This window comes from Pantherophis guttatus, chromosome 1 (genome assembly GCF_059756535.1).
Source record: "Pantherophis guttatus breed Tessera chromosome 1, ASM5975653v1, whole genome shotgun sequence".
Lineage (NCBI taxonomy): Eukaryota > Metazoa > Chordata > Lepidosauria > Squamata > Colubridae > Pantherophis > Pantherophis guttatus.
The window spans coordinates 70,902,248-70,916,334 of NC_142063.1; positions in this window are offsets into that span (position 1 = coordinate 70,902,248).

The following is a 14,087-nucleotide window of genomic DNA, read 5'->3' on the forward strand; positions in this document are numbered from 1 at the left end:
ACTGCTATACTAATGCTGCAGTACCGTAGCACTGTGTTTACATGTTTGCTTCACATTCTAAAGGTCTCTGGCCTGAATCTTGGGGAAAAAACCATCATTTTTATAGTTATTATTTTTTTCTCTCTGACCTATTCATTTATTGCTGGGCTTTTTAAAAATTAAATTAATCCACCATTGTGTGGTTGAATTGTTGGACCTTCCTTTCTTTTTTAAACCCCCAAGTAAAGGTAGTAATAAATCTTTTGCAAAAATTATTCTGAACAAAACTAAAATTTCTAATAAGAAATTTATATATATTTATATGTTTTTGGTCATAAGTAACAAGGATTGTCTATAGACAACAACTATTATATATGAGTAACTAATGCTATCTTAGTTCTTATATTATGTGGTTTATAAGCCATGTGTTTTATTGCAATACACTGCTGTATGCAAATTAGGTTTTATTCCTACAACATATTGGACCCCAAACTAGCCACCATGTTTTAGGCTATTCTGTGAATCCAGCCAAGTGTGCGCATTGTTTAGCAGACTTCAGATACAACAGACAAAATCCAAATTTGATCTAACTTTGGCCAGACATAGGACATTTTGTTTGCAAATCTGCCTGGATAATGTTTTATTTAATATTATGTAAATTCATACATTTTCATACTTTTATATATTTCATGTAAATTACATTACCACATTATGTAAATCCAGTTTTAACCAAAATTCCATTTAAGTAGACAGTCCTTTGTCAAATTGCTTATACAATCAAGATTTTGCTCAATTTATAAGAAACACCATTTAAAAGCACCAACTTTTCTTTATTAATTTCAGACTCTGAGTCTGTTATCATTTACACTTTTATAACATTTGTTTAAAATGGTTCCATACTTGATTAAGTGAGAATTGTACATGTCCAAAATTTGATAATTTGAGCCTAGTCTTTTGCGCTTAATTTATAATTCTAATTTCATGTGTTCTATGATACATTGGTTTGTTTTCCTGCTCATGAGTCTTTTCCAACAACAAAATGTAAATGCATCAATATTTTCTCTATCCTGCTTTTCAAAATCTAACTTTCAGGTCCATAGAACGTCCTGGAGAAAGTCATTGTCAACTTGATTGTATTTTTTTGTAGACATACATATCTGAATATCTTTCCAATGGTTTCATTGCTAAGCCATTGTATATTTCTTGAATCCTAGCTCCTCTAATAAAGTAGGACATAAAGTGAGATTTGGACATAAGAGTGAAATGATACAGCATTGGATTGGATGACCTCTGAAGGTCCCTTCGACTTAGATATTGTAAGAGACATTTTCTGAGTTAACTATGTCAAACCACAGAGTTAGCTAGCTTTCTCACTTCAAAGTGTCAAAGTGCAGAAGCTAAAACCACATCAGTCAATATGAAACTAGTATTTCCTGCATGATACCTGTATCTCAGACGCAAGATATGATCAGCTTTTCTGCTCAGCAATAGGGGGCCTAGGCCTAGCCAATAGGAATGATCTAACATATTTCCGTGTTTTTACTGCTTTTGAAGACTATAAGAATGTGTGTCTTAATCAGAACGTTATTCAGATGTTAGATGGTTATCTTTTCTGTCTGAACCTTTGGTCAAAATAAAGCTTCTCTTGACCTCGAAGTCCGAGTCCTTTGATTTTCTGCAACACTAATGTCATAGGGATTCTAAAAGGCAGAAGCTATCCAGTATCTGAATGTCTTCATTTTTAATTTCAAGTCTGATGATCGCTATGCCTGCTGTCATTATTTTAATGTTTTTATATTTAAACGTCCCATTTCTTCATTGTGGTACTTGTTTTTCACTACTAGAGCTTGCAGATTGTAACAGTACAATCAGAGTATTAACATCAACATGGCAAAGTTTCTTAATGTATTGTCCTCCAGTTTTCATGCTCATCTCCTTCCAGCTTCCCTGAGTATATTTTCAGCCTATAGGTTTAATATCTAAAGAGATAGTATACTGTTGTGGTCTGCCAGGCTGCAGCTCCGCAGGCCGCAGAGTTGGACAGTGAGGAGGTTGGGGAGGAACATGGGCCAGTCCTGGAGTCTGGGGAAGGCTCAGACGAGATCTCTGCATCAGAGGCAGACAGGGGGCCAGGGCCATCTGGGAGTTATCTGCTGCGTCCGGAGCCTCCAGTCAGACATCAGCGAGGCAGAGGAACAGGGGGAACCTGTTCCCAGTGTGTGCATGCACAGAGCTGCCAGAAGGCAATAACAGTTAAGACAAAAGGGATGACTCAGGAGTAGGGCTTGGAGATGATTGGCCCCTCCCATAAGACATAAAGGAGGAGCCAAGGCACATGAGCCTTTGCAGGAAGCAACTTTGTTCGTTCTGGTCAGTTTAAATTCTGAAGTTCCGTTTTGACTCTGTGCTCCATGTGGCCTTGCAAAGCTAATTGCCAATTAGGTCTTTGGCAGCATGTCAAGGGAGATAAAGGTGGGTGCTTATCAGCCTTATCCCGAAGGACTGTGACAGTCTTCTGTCGGACTCTTTACAAACTATTTGTGACTCATTATGGGCTGTGAATGAACAGAATTCACAGCCGTTGAAATAAAAAGAGGGTTTTGGGGACTAATCCAGTGGTGGGTTGCTCCTGGTTAGCACTGGTTCGCAAGAACCAGTAGTAAAAATTTGTAGTAGTTCGGAGAATCGGTAATAACATTGGCTGGCCATGCCCCTGAACCGGTTCCAGCCCGGTCGCCACTCGCTTACCTCGCCCACCTCATCAGAGGATTTTTTTTTTTACTTTTAAAAGCATTTATTCTACAACCTCTTTGGCCGAAAAAATGCTTTTAAAGTTAAAAAAAAAGCCCCCGATGATCGCGTGGCTCAGCTGGGATCGTCAGAGGCTCCTGAAAGCATTTTTGTCTGCAACCTCTTCGGCTGAAGAGGTTGTAGAAAAAAAAATGCCTTTAAAAGCCTCTGGCGATCCCAGCTGAGTTGTCTGATCAGATCTGAAGCATCAGATGCTTCTGAAAGCATTTTTTTCTGCAACCTCTTAAGGTTGTAGAAAAAATGCTTTTAAAAGTAAAAAAAAAAAAAAAGTTGGCCACGCCCACCCAGTCACATTAACCCCCCCCCCTCCACAAGCCATGCCTACAAAATAAGCCATGCCCACAGAACCGGTAGTAAAAAATTTTAGAACCCACCCCTGGACTAATTGTGTGCTTTTTATTGTCTCAGGAAGCCTAGGTCAGAACATATACAACCTTGTCTTACTCACTTGCCAGTTCTGTCTGGCTTCTCATCCAGTGTATAGATTTTATATGGAGACAATAGGATGTTCTGTGATTCCTATTTTCATAAGGAGATTCCATAGCTTGCTTTCTTCTGTTTATCATTGTTAATAGTCTTTTTGCATTCATCCTTTTTTTTTTTTTTTGGAAAAGTTTTTCAGTTTTATTTCTTATACACATAATATAAAATGTACATTTTCTTATACATAATTAATCCTACATATACATGTTTTCCTTAAAGAGAGCATTAAAATAAGGCATTTTAATTACATTCGGAGTTGCTCTTCTACCCTTTCTTCCCTCATTTTGCAACAACCCTTCTTCTTCTTCTCCTCTTTCCCTTCCCTCCCTCCTCTCCTCTCCTACTTTCTCTTCTCTCCTCTACTACCTCATCCTACTTCCCGTTCCTTTCCCCCACTCCTCTCTTCTTTTCCCCCTACTCACCTTCTCTCCTACTCCTATCCTCTACCCTTCCTTCCTCTCCTTTTCCCTTTCTTCCATTCCTCTCCCTCCCTCTCCTCTTCCTACCCTCTACTCCTCTCTCCTTTCTATCTTCTTTGCTGTGGAATATTCTCCTTGTTTGGTATCCGAACAACTCCTGTATTCTAATAGTATATGCTTCCTTTCAATTTCTTTTCAGATTTATTCTATCAGTATTATCATCATAATTGTACACTTATTCTTATTATCTTCTTTCTTTCCCCCCCTCCCATCCCCCTTTTTCATTTACTCTGGTGTCATCTGGGTTTCTATTTCTTTTTTATCCTCTCCCTCGTTTAACTTTCTATTATCTAAATCATTTATCTACCCTCTTACCTTCATATTTCTTTTCTAACCATATATGCATTCATCCTTAACAACTTTTTTATTTCATTTCATGGTTCCTCTGCTTCCCTGTCAAAGAAGGGTTAAGGGTTTCATGCGCGCTCACATTTGTGAACCGGTAGCGAAGGTACCCCTGATTGAATTGCACATTTCAGCTGTTTAAACGGGCATAAATTATTTATAATACATATTGTCTATTTTTAATTTGGTAAAGCTTCCCAGAATCATTTTTGAAGTTGGGTGGCCTAAAAATGGGATGAATCAACAAACAATTTTCCATCTTGTGAATGGTCCTCCTAAACCATAACGAAGCCTCCTGTTGTAACGAAGTATCTCTTGAGGAAAAAGACCCTTCAGGCTGCTGGCACATTTTGTATTTCTCAATTGTCCTTAGGTCCTGAATTTTGGCTCACTCCTCAATCCCTCCTCTGTGTTTTGATCGTGACAAGTAGCTTAACTTTCCACAGCAGCTGCTTCCGGGCAAGCTTCAGACTAGCTTGGCCCAGCCCTGACACACATGAAGTGCAGGTAGCCATAAATAAACCAGCTGCCCCATTGCTTTCTGAGACAAAGGGCTTTTCTGCACTGCTGAGTTTCAATACTCTCCGCCCATCCTTGAGTCAGCAGGAAAAAAAGATTGCTGTCCTCATTGCTGATCCCCATCCTGCCTCAGCTGTGCGTGCCTGTTTATTCTTTGAGCTATTTAAATATTTGTATAATACTTTTTTTAAAAAAAACTTGAAACAGTTCCCAGTCATGGCCAGTCAAGCCATTCCCTATCAGATTGACACACCTTGAGGACATTTGCTTTTGGACAGTATTGGAAAAGGGAAGGGGGAATGCTATTTTAACATGGGAACAGCTAAGGACAGCCAATCCCGTCTCATTCCTGAGCTGGAGGCAAGATGAAAGTGACAGTGAGGGGATGTGGCAGAGAAAAACATAGTGCCAGGGTATGTGCCATGGGGTGCAAGGAAGCAAACTGCCAAAGGCTAAGAAAACTAATCTCAAGAGCAGTGGAAACTCTTTAAACAATGGGTATCTTGTTGTTTGTATCCTTACGATTTATATTGACTGTTTCCTAATAGGATTTGATTGCTTATTTGTTCCCTATGACTATCATTAAGTGTTGTACCTTATGATTCTTGATGAATGTATCTTTTCTTTTATGTACACTGAGACGTATGCACCAAGACAAATTCCTTGTGTGTCCAATCACACCTTGGCCAATAAAAAATTCTATTCTATTCTATTCTATTCTATTCTATCTTCCATCCATTTTCTATTTTCTTTTCACATGTATTTATGGCTTTCCTTTTTTACTCTTTCATGGAGGATAAACAACAGATGCCCAGTAAGTTCTGAGTCATCATGTCATAAACCAAATTTTTGCAACAGTTCATAGAGAAAATATTCCCTTCTTGCATTTTATTGGGAGAATAATGCAATTACAAACCCAACATTTTACACAGACTGACATTTACAATGCTAACTAGCATCATGTTTAAAGAACAGATCACATACTCCTCTAAAGCCACAAGTTAAAAAAAATGACTGAGATTCACACAATAAGGGTTGAATGAAAGCAATGTCTCCAGTTCCATAACTTTTGGTTAAATAGGGATATTTTAATAAACAAAGTAGGAAATAATCCTTGAAATGAGCTCTTTCGTTATGTTTATAGCTAGTCCATGACTTAAACAATTCATTTAATGACTGTTCAAAGTTATAACTGCACTGAAAAACGGGACTTATGACCGTTTTTCACATTTACCACCATTGTAGCATCTCCATGGTTATGTGATCAAAATCCAGAAGCTTGGCAACCGGTTCATATTTATGACAATTGCAGTGTCCCTGGGTCATCTGATCACCTTTTGTGACCTTCTGGCAAGCAAAACCAATGGAAAAGCCAGATTCACTTAACAACCATGTTACTAACTGAACAACTGCAATGATTCACTTAACAATTGGGGCAAGAAAGGTTGTAAAATAGGGCAAAACTCACTTAACAAATGTCTCACTTAGCAACATGCATTTTGGGCTCAGTTGCGGCTGTAACTCGAGGAATATCTGTATTTACTTTTCTTTCTAATCGCCACCATTTGCTACACGTCTCATGAATGAAGGCAAATAAAACATTCCCAGGATAATGTTGCAGGATCTGATCTGGGTTGATCACCGGGACAAGAGGTTTTGTATTCCAAACTTTCAAACTCGTGATGGAGCCCAAATGACTCAAACAAAATGTTAAAAAGTTATGGTATTTATGTAGCTACTTACCAAGCACATCTAAATTATATTAAAATAACCAAAATATCTTTACAATCCCCAAGGCATGTCACAACTTTTGAGCACCCCTAATGTTTGGAAATTGAAAGTTGAAAAATTTGACCCTAAGATTCAGGGAACTTCTCTCTAGCAGAGGGTATTAGAGAGAAGATGGGCTCCAGCACAGAGCTGGCATGTAGGTATGGAAGTTGCATGGCATCAAGTCTGGACTCTGTGACAATTGGAGTAGAATGCTAATAGCCAACTACACAATTGCTTCTTGGCTTGAGAGGCATGAGGCCTAATATTGTTGGGTTGTAGAAAAATGTCCTTCTTGTGCTTCAGAGTTTTGCTCAGTTGTTTCAAAGCCAGTGTCTCAATGCAGTCTTTGAGTTGTTAGTGGTACCAGGTTCAAGGAAATTCATGTGAATAACACTATCTGCATGAAAATGACAAGTATGAAGTATGCGGAATCCTGGATTTTGATTTTTGTAAAAAAAGTTGAATTTTTGTGATGATATTCCATGGACCACTCCTTCATTTCTGGAAAATAAAATGATCCCCATACTTCGTCAGCTGTCATGATGCTGTGAAGGAATTTTCATTTTTATACCATGATAATTGCTGTCAAATTTCAACTCTTGAACCTTTGATCCCTGCTGTCAGTAAGTGAAAACCTAATTTTACACAGTTCTTCCAATATAGAAGGACATACACAATGTGGCCCACAGGCTTCTGTGGAATGCCAGTCTTGATGACAATTTCCCCTTTGAGTGATCTGCCAATTGTCCTTCATCAGTTCCTCAATTTATCCCATGTGAAACTCATCAGCTGTTGTCACAGGGAGTCTGCTTCTTTCTTCATCACACAAATCAGCTCTTCCCAGTTATCTTCTTAATATTTTCTGGATTAGTGACACATAATACTCACATTAGCACAGTCCCTACCAAATACAACCTGAATTTAGTGACAAATTTCACTTTGAAGCTCTCCTTCAGCAATCAAAAATTCAATTTCAGAATGCTGCTTAAAGTGCACTAATGACTACTCTCAGCAAATTTCCATTTCATAAACAATGGTGACACAACTTTTTCCTCTAGCAACCTTCTGCCAACTGAAGTGAAAGAATAGATTCTAAAGAGCATGGCAGAGTTTCTAGCACATCAGTACTGTCATCTGTTGGCGACTTATAGGTGGCATTAGTTTTCATTTAAAAAAAAATACTAAAAATGATTCTCCATAAAATCTAGCTAACACGATCTGTTTGGAAAGCATCCAAGAACTTTCAATTTAAGTGCAAATTCACTAAAATATCTATGCGAATTTGATTTTCTTTGGTTTGCTAATGAACATAATTCTTGGTTGCTGTTTTATATTTTGCATTTATATATTGTATATGTATAATGTTATATAGGAATGTGTACGTTGGTTTATTGTTTGTTTTTTATGCTATATGTCGCCCAGTTGGACTGTCTTATAAATGTTGAAAATAAAGAAAGTTGCTTTTAGTTGTAATGGAAAAAGTAATATGATAGGAAATTACTTTCAGCAAAGGCTTTATATAATCCAAGACCACATTTTTGTCAAGGATAGATCAAATTTAGTATTGTCTGAATTCACATATTGTCCAGAATATGATATGTTTAAGTATATAGTTAACCATAATTGGCTGGGTTCAAACAACATGCTAAACTATGAACTATAATTACACCCTTGGGTTTATAAAGTAATTAAACCAGAAAACCTAATAAACATATTGTAATGGATGCCTAAATCACCCTTTGTGATTTATTTAACACATTGCTGTTAAGTAAACTATGGTTTAATATAATTTCTGAACCATACAGTTGACAAATGTGTGAGAATTAAATCTCCACTGAATAAAATGAAAATGCTTTGGTCACTCCACTAAATAAAAATGAGCTTTTGGGGGAAGCTTGAATCTGAGTGACCTTAGAGGCCTATCCTTGCCATTTTCCTCAAAGCAGGAGTTAAGAATTTTGTGTTTTACATTACCAACATTGAAATTAAAGCAAGATAAATGTTATAAACACCATCCATTTGTCTCCTGTGCTGATGGCTAGCCATTTATTATTTTTGCCTAGTACAGGTATATAATACTGTAAACCAGGAATAAATAAAAATGTCACATCCAGCCTAAGCATCTGGCTGTGTGACCAGCCATAAGAATAATAATGTAATCAAAATAATTATTTTTTAAAGTATGCAGTCTGGATATTTGTAATTAATTTCTTTTCTAAGTGAATTATACTTCCATCTAAGTCAGAAGTAACCAGACCAAGCTGGGCAACTAGAATTCAAATTACTTCCTCTTTTTGATTTGGGAAGAGATATCAGCTGCCACTGTTTATTAACCAATCATCCATCCAATTAATCAATCAACTAAATTATATTCTCTAAATTGAAGCAGGATGCTAAAACAATATTGTATAAAGAGAGGATTGGTCTAAAAGGGGATTGGTTAGATATTTCAGTTTGGTGTAATGCTTTTAAGATTTAAGTTTCTTTCCAGATGCTTCAGTATTTGATTTGGACCATATGCTGAAGAGGGTTTATTCCTCCCCCCCCCCGTTTTTGTCAGATTAAGTACTTCAGATATGGAAAGGAGTCTATTGGTTAAAGAGTGGGAAATTTGATGTGGCAATGGTGGTGACAAAGTTGTCAATGCCATCCGATGATAGCTAAGAACATAAAAGAAAAAGAATAAAGAGGTTCTGAGATTATCCATGTTGCAATATTTTCAGGATCAGACTCAATAATAATAATAAGAGTTAGAGGTTTAAATATATTTCTCTTTAATTATAATAGGCATTCTATATTCACTGAATATTCACAGATAGAAGCAAAGAAAATGGTGAAGGTGGCTCCTTATATATACAAAGGGTGGAGCCAAGAGTGGGAGTGGTGAATTATGAATACATTAAGAGTCAAAGAATAAGTTAACCCCTGATATCCCATATATACATTATTTACACATTAGGGAATAAGGCATTTACATCTGACAAATCCCCCTCTAAATGCCGGTTCGCTATACAACACCAATTACATTCAGATTCAGGACAATATAAGACATACAATTTGGAAGTTAAGTATTTGTGCTGTTTAGAAGGTAAAGGCTTCGTCAATATGTCAGCTAATTGTTCAGAGGTATCACAATGCACTGCTTTGATAAATCCATCTTGAGACAATTGTCTCACATGCTTAAATTTTATATCTATATGCCTGGATCTTTGTCCAATGGCATCGGATCTAGATATTTCAATGGCTGCTTTATTGTCTTCATGCATAACAAAAGGCAAAGCAGGTTTTTTCCAAACATCTGAAATTAAATCATTAAACCATACAAGGTTATTTGCAGCTTTGGATAAACAAACATATTCCGCTTCTGTGGTCGAAGTGGCTACCAGTTCTTGTTTACCAGTGTACCAGTAAACTGGACAGTCATTTAACAGAAAAATATAACCAGAAGTACTTTTTCTGCATGATATATCACCAGCCCAATCCGCATCTGCGTAACATGTAAGTTTTGGTTCTTTATTATCACTAGGTTCTAATACTAGGCAAAAGTCTAATGTACTTTTCAGATATCTTAAAATTCTTTTGACAGCTTCCCAGTGATACATTGTTGGTTTGCTAACGTGCCTTGATAATAAATTGAGTGGTAATGCAATATCTGGCCTAGTCCAATTAGATATATAAAGAAGTGAACCTATGACTGATCTATAAAATGTATTATCCTTGAATTCAGGGGAAGATTCATCAGTATTTCTAAGGAAATCAGTTTGCATAGGAGTGTCACAGGGTTTGGCATTGTTTAAATTGCATTTGTTTAGAAGTTCAATAATCCTATCTTTCTGAGTAAGTTTGAATCCCCTTCTAGTTTTGTTAATTTGTACACCAAGGTATTTGTTTACTTTACCTAGAGATTTCAACGAGAAATGTTCATTTAGCTTGTTTACAAAGATTTCTCTTCTCTCTTTGTGTTTTCCTATATATAAAATATCATCTACATAAATCAATACAAATTCAATGTAATCATCACTCTTTTTGACAAAGAAACAGTTATCAGCAGTGGTAGCGTTGAAATCCATGGTCTTAAGTACTTTTACCAAGCAATCGTACCATCTTTTGCCAGATTGCTTTAATCCGTATAAACTCTTGTTCAATAGCCAAATTTCATTTTTATTAGTGTATTGACTGTGAGGTGCTCTTACATATATTTCCTTATCTAGTTTTGCGTGTAGATACGCAGTCTGTATGTCATATTGAAATACATCAAGATTGAGTGCGGATGCTACTACTAGAGCTGTTTTAACACTCTCTGTTCTTACTGTGGGGGAGTACGTGTCAGTATAGTCCTCCGGATATTTTTGTGCATAACCTTGTGCAACCAATCTAGCTTTGTATAGGGTATTGCCTCCTTCTAGGTTCTTAATTTTATAAATCCACCTGGTACCAATAATTGTTTTATCTTTAGGTGCAATCGCAGGTGTGAATACATTTAATCCTTGCAAACTTTCCATCTCTTTTTTCATAGCTAGTTCCCATTTTTCCTTTTCTTCACGAGGGAGTTTTAATACTTCCTCATATGTATTAGGTGTTATTTGTTCACCATCCATATGCATTATGTAATCTCTGTATTTATTTGGTATTTGATTTCTGTTGTTCCTAATAGTTCTTTCAGGTTTGCTATGGTAGTCATGCAAATATCTTGCTTCCTTTTTTGTTAATGTGTCTGTCTTTATTTTGTGTTGACTATTTGTCCATGTTTTGGTTTTGTTTTTATTTTTGTTGATATTTTGATTTTCTATTGTCCCTTCCTCACGAGATTTTGTATCTTTGCATTTATTTGGAAATATTTCATTAAGATGTAATTTAGACCAGTTGGCCTGTTCATGGAACACAGCTGTTCTGGAAACTATAAATTTGTTATTATTATCAATGAATCTGTACCCTTTGGTGCCAGTTTCATATCCCATAAATCTTAGTCTTCTGGATACGTTTTCTCCCTTTCTTCTCAACTGTTTAGGTATGTGTACGTCTGCAGTGACCCCAAATATGTGCATGTGTGCTAATTTTGGTTTCCTATTATACATCACCTCATATGGTGTCTTATTCACAATACTGGACCAGGTTCTATTTTGAGTGTAATTTGAATAATGTAAGGCTTCTGACCAAAATTGTTTGCCTAAACCAGCATCCTCTAATGTGCACCTAATCATGGTTTGTAATGTGGAATTCTTTCTCTCTGCAATCCCGTTCTGGAACGCAGAAAATGGACTAGACGTGTAATGTAGCATTCCTCTATCCTTTAACCATTGGGAGAATTCTTTAGACATGAATTCACATCCCCTATCTGTCATAATTTGTTTTATTCTGATATTATGTTGTGTTTCTATGCGTTTGTAAAATTCCTTAAATTTTTGAAAGGTTTCATCCTTGTGTTTTAATGTGTAAACAAAACCATAGCGACTGTAATCGTCTACTATTGTTAGGAAGTAACGTTTTCTATAAGTGATTGATGGAGTTAATGGGCCAACTAAGTCCATGTGTACTAAGTCAAAAATTTTGTTAGTTGATCTGGTGGATTTTTTTGGCCTGGGACTAGTTTTTAGTTTAGTAGATTTACATACTGAGCATTCCAAATAATTTTCACAATTTTTTATTTTGACACCTTCTGCGTGTTCAGTCATTTTTTGTACTACAGGAAAACTTGCATGTCCTAACTTCCTATGTAAGATGTGAGCACACTCATCATGAATTGGTTTACCTATTTTTGGTTTCTTCTCATTGTGTGTATCTGTGTGATCATGAGATATTTTACATTCATCATTGTCACTGTTACTAATATTTTCATCATCTGCCTCAATACAATCTTCCATATTTGAATCAATGTTATGTAACCATCTTTCTTTTGTTATTAGATAGGGTAGGCCTCCTTTAATCATCACAGTGCCTACATTTGTTTTATTCTTCTCTAAAGTTGCTTTTCCCTTTGAGAAAACTATATTGATGTCAGAATCTCTGCTTAGTTTTATGGCACTTAGTATGTTATGAGGTATTTCTGGTATTAACAATACCCCCTCTATTTTTCCTAGACCAGGCAAGGTCACATTCCCTCTGCCTAATACTTGAACTTTTTCTTGATTAGCTACCTTTATTACAAACTTATCTTCTGTAAATGAAGACAATATATTTTTGTTATTAGTGGTGTGATTAGTTGCCCCAGAATCAATAAGCCAATTATTGTTCTCATTTTGTTGCGTTTTAGTGCTGTCTTGTTTATTTAGTCCATTCAGTGAACCAGATTTTCTCTCTTTTGAATTTTCTCTGCCCCCTCTACTTTCTCTGTAATTTGGTGGGCTTCTATATTTATGTCTATCTGTGGAAGACTGTCTATAATTGTATTTATTCCTATATTCTGATCTATGTCTTTCCTTTGAAATTTTGGGACAATCTCTTCTATTGTGTTCCCTGGACCCACAATTGTGGCATTTAAAAGTTTCATTATATTTTTCTTGGAAAGCTACCTTCCTAAAAGATTTGTGTTCTGTGTGATTGCTATAACGATTTTTTCTTGAATTGTCTTCTGCTATCAATTTGTTAGACAGACTTTCTATTGATAAATATCCTAGATTGATGGTGTCTAAGTGTGACATAAAACTATCCCATGATGAATCAAGTGAATTGATAATAACACTTTTCATTGTTTGATCTGAAATCACTTCCCCCCTCAAATGCAGCTCAGCTCTTATTTTGTTTAAAGATATTAAATGCTCACTTATGGAAACCCCTGGTTTTACTCTGGAAGAAAAGAAGTCCTTAGACATTCTTGTGGTGGTAGCTACACTATCGCTGTGAAACAAATTAAACATGCATTGAATTATTTCTGAAACAGTTAGATTTGGTTTGATGCTATGATACATTGCAGGAGACACGCTAGATATTATTAAGAAAAATGCCTTATGGTGTAAACAATCTATTTTTAAAGTCCAAGGTCTTCTTGGGGGACTAGTGATAAAAAATAGTAAATTTTCTTTCATAAAGACAACCTGGAGCTGTTGATACCATTCTTGCAAATTAATGCCATCAACCCTAAGTTTTGGGAAGTCACTGGGTAAGTTTCCCACATTATTTTGTCCATTACTTACAACCTGAGGTAGTCCGTGGTCTCGCAAGTGTAGGAAATTGCAAAACGGCATGGGGATGCTCGCAACGAGTCTGCGCGGTTCTCTGGCTAGTTCAAGTCTTTCCGGACCGTCTACGTAGTTTCGCACATGCGCGTTGTTCATTTCTTCTTTGGCGTCATCGTGGAAGGTTCTCTCCATTGTAGCTCGCTCGCTCCGCTCCTCTTCAGACGAGTCGGTCTCTGGCTCGGTCTTAGGAGTTCTGATGGCGGCGACTGTTCTTCTCTTTCTTTTGGGTGCGTTGGCACTTGCTTCGGTCTGCGGTGTAGGACGGAATCGACATGGCTCTCTGGGCTCGGGCGTCGTCGCTCTCGAAGTCAGGATGGGAGCGTGCAGGTCTTGAAGTATCGGCTTGTTCGCTTGCTTCTTCGTTGGCGCTTTGGAAATTTTTAATTTTGGCCCAAATGCAGCAAAAAGCGTCTTCATTGCTGACTTTACTTGGGATTTCGTTAAGTCGTCTTCACTTTCTGATTCTGGCTCTTCCGAAGAGTTTGAATCCTCCTTTTCACTTTCGTTGTCTGATAACGTTTTT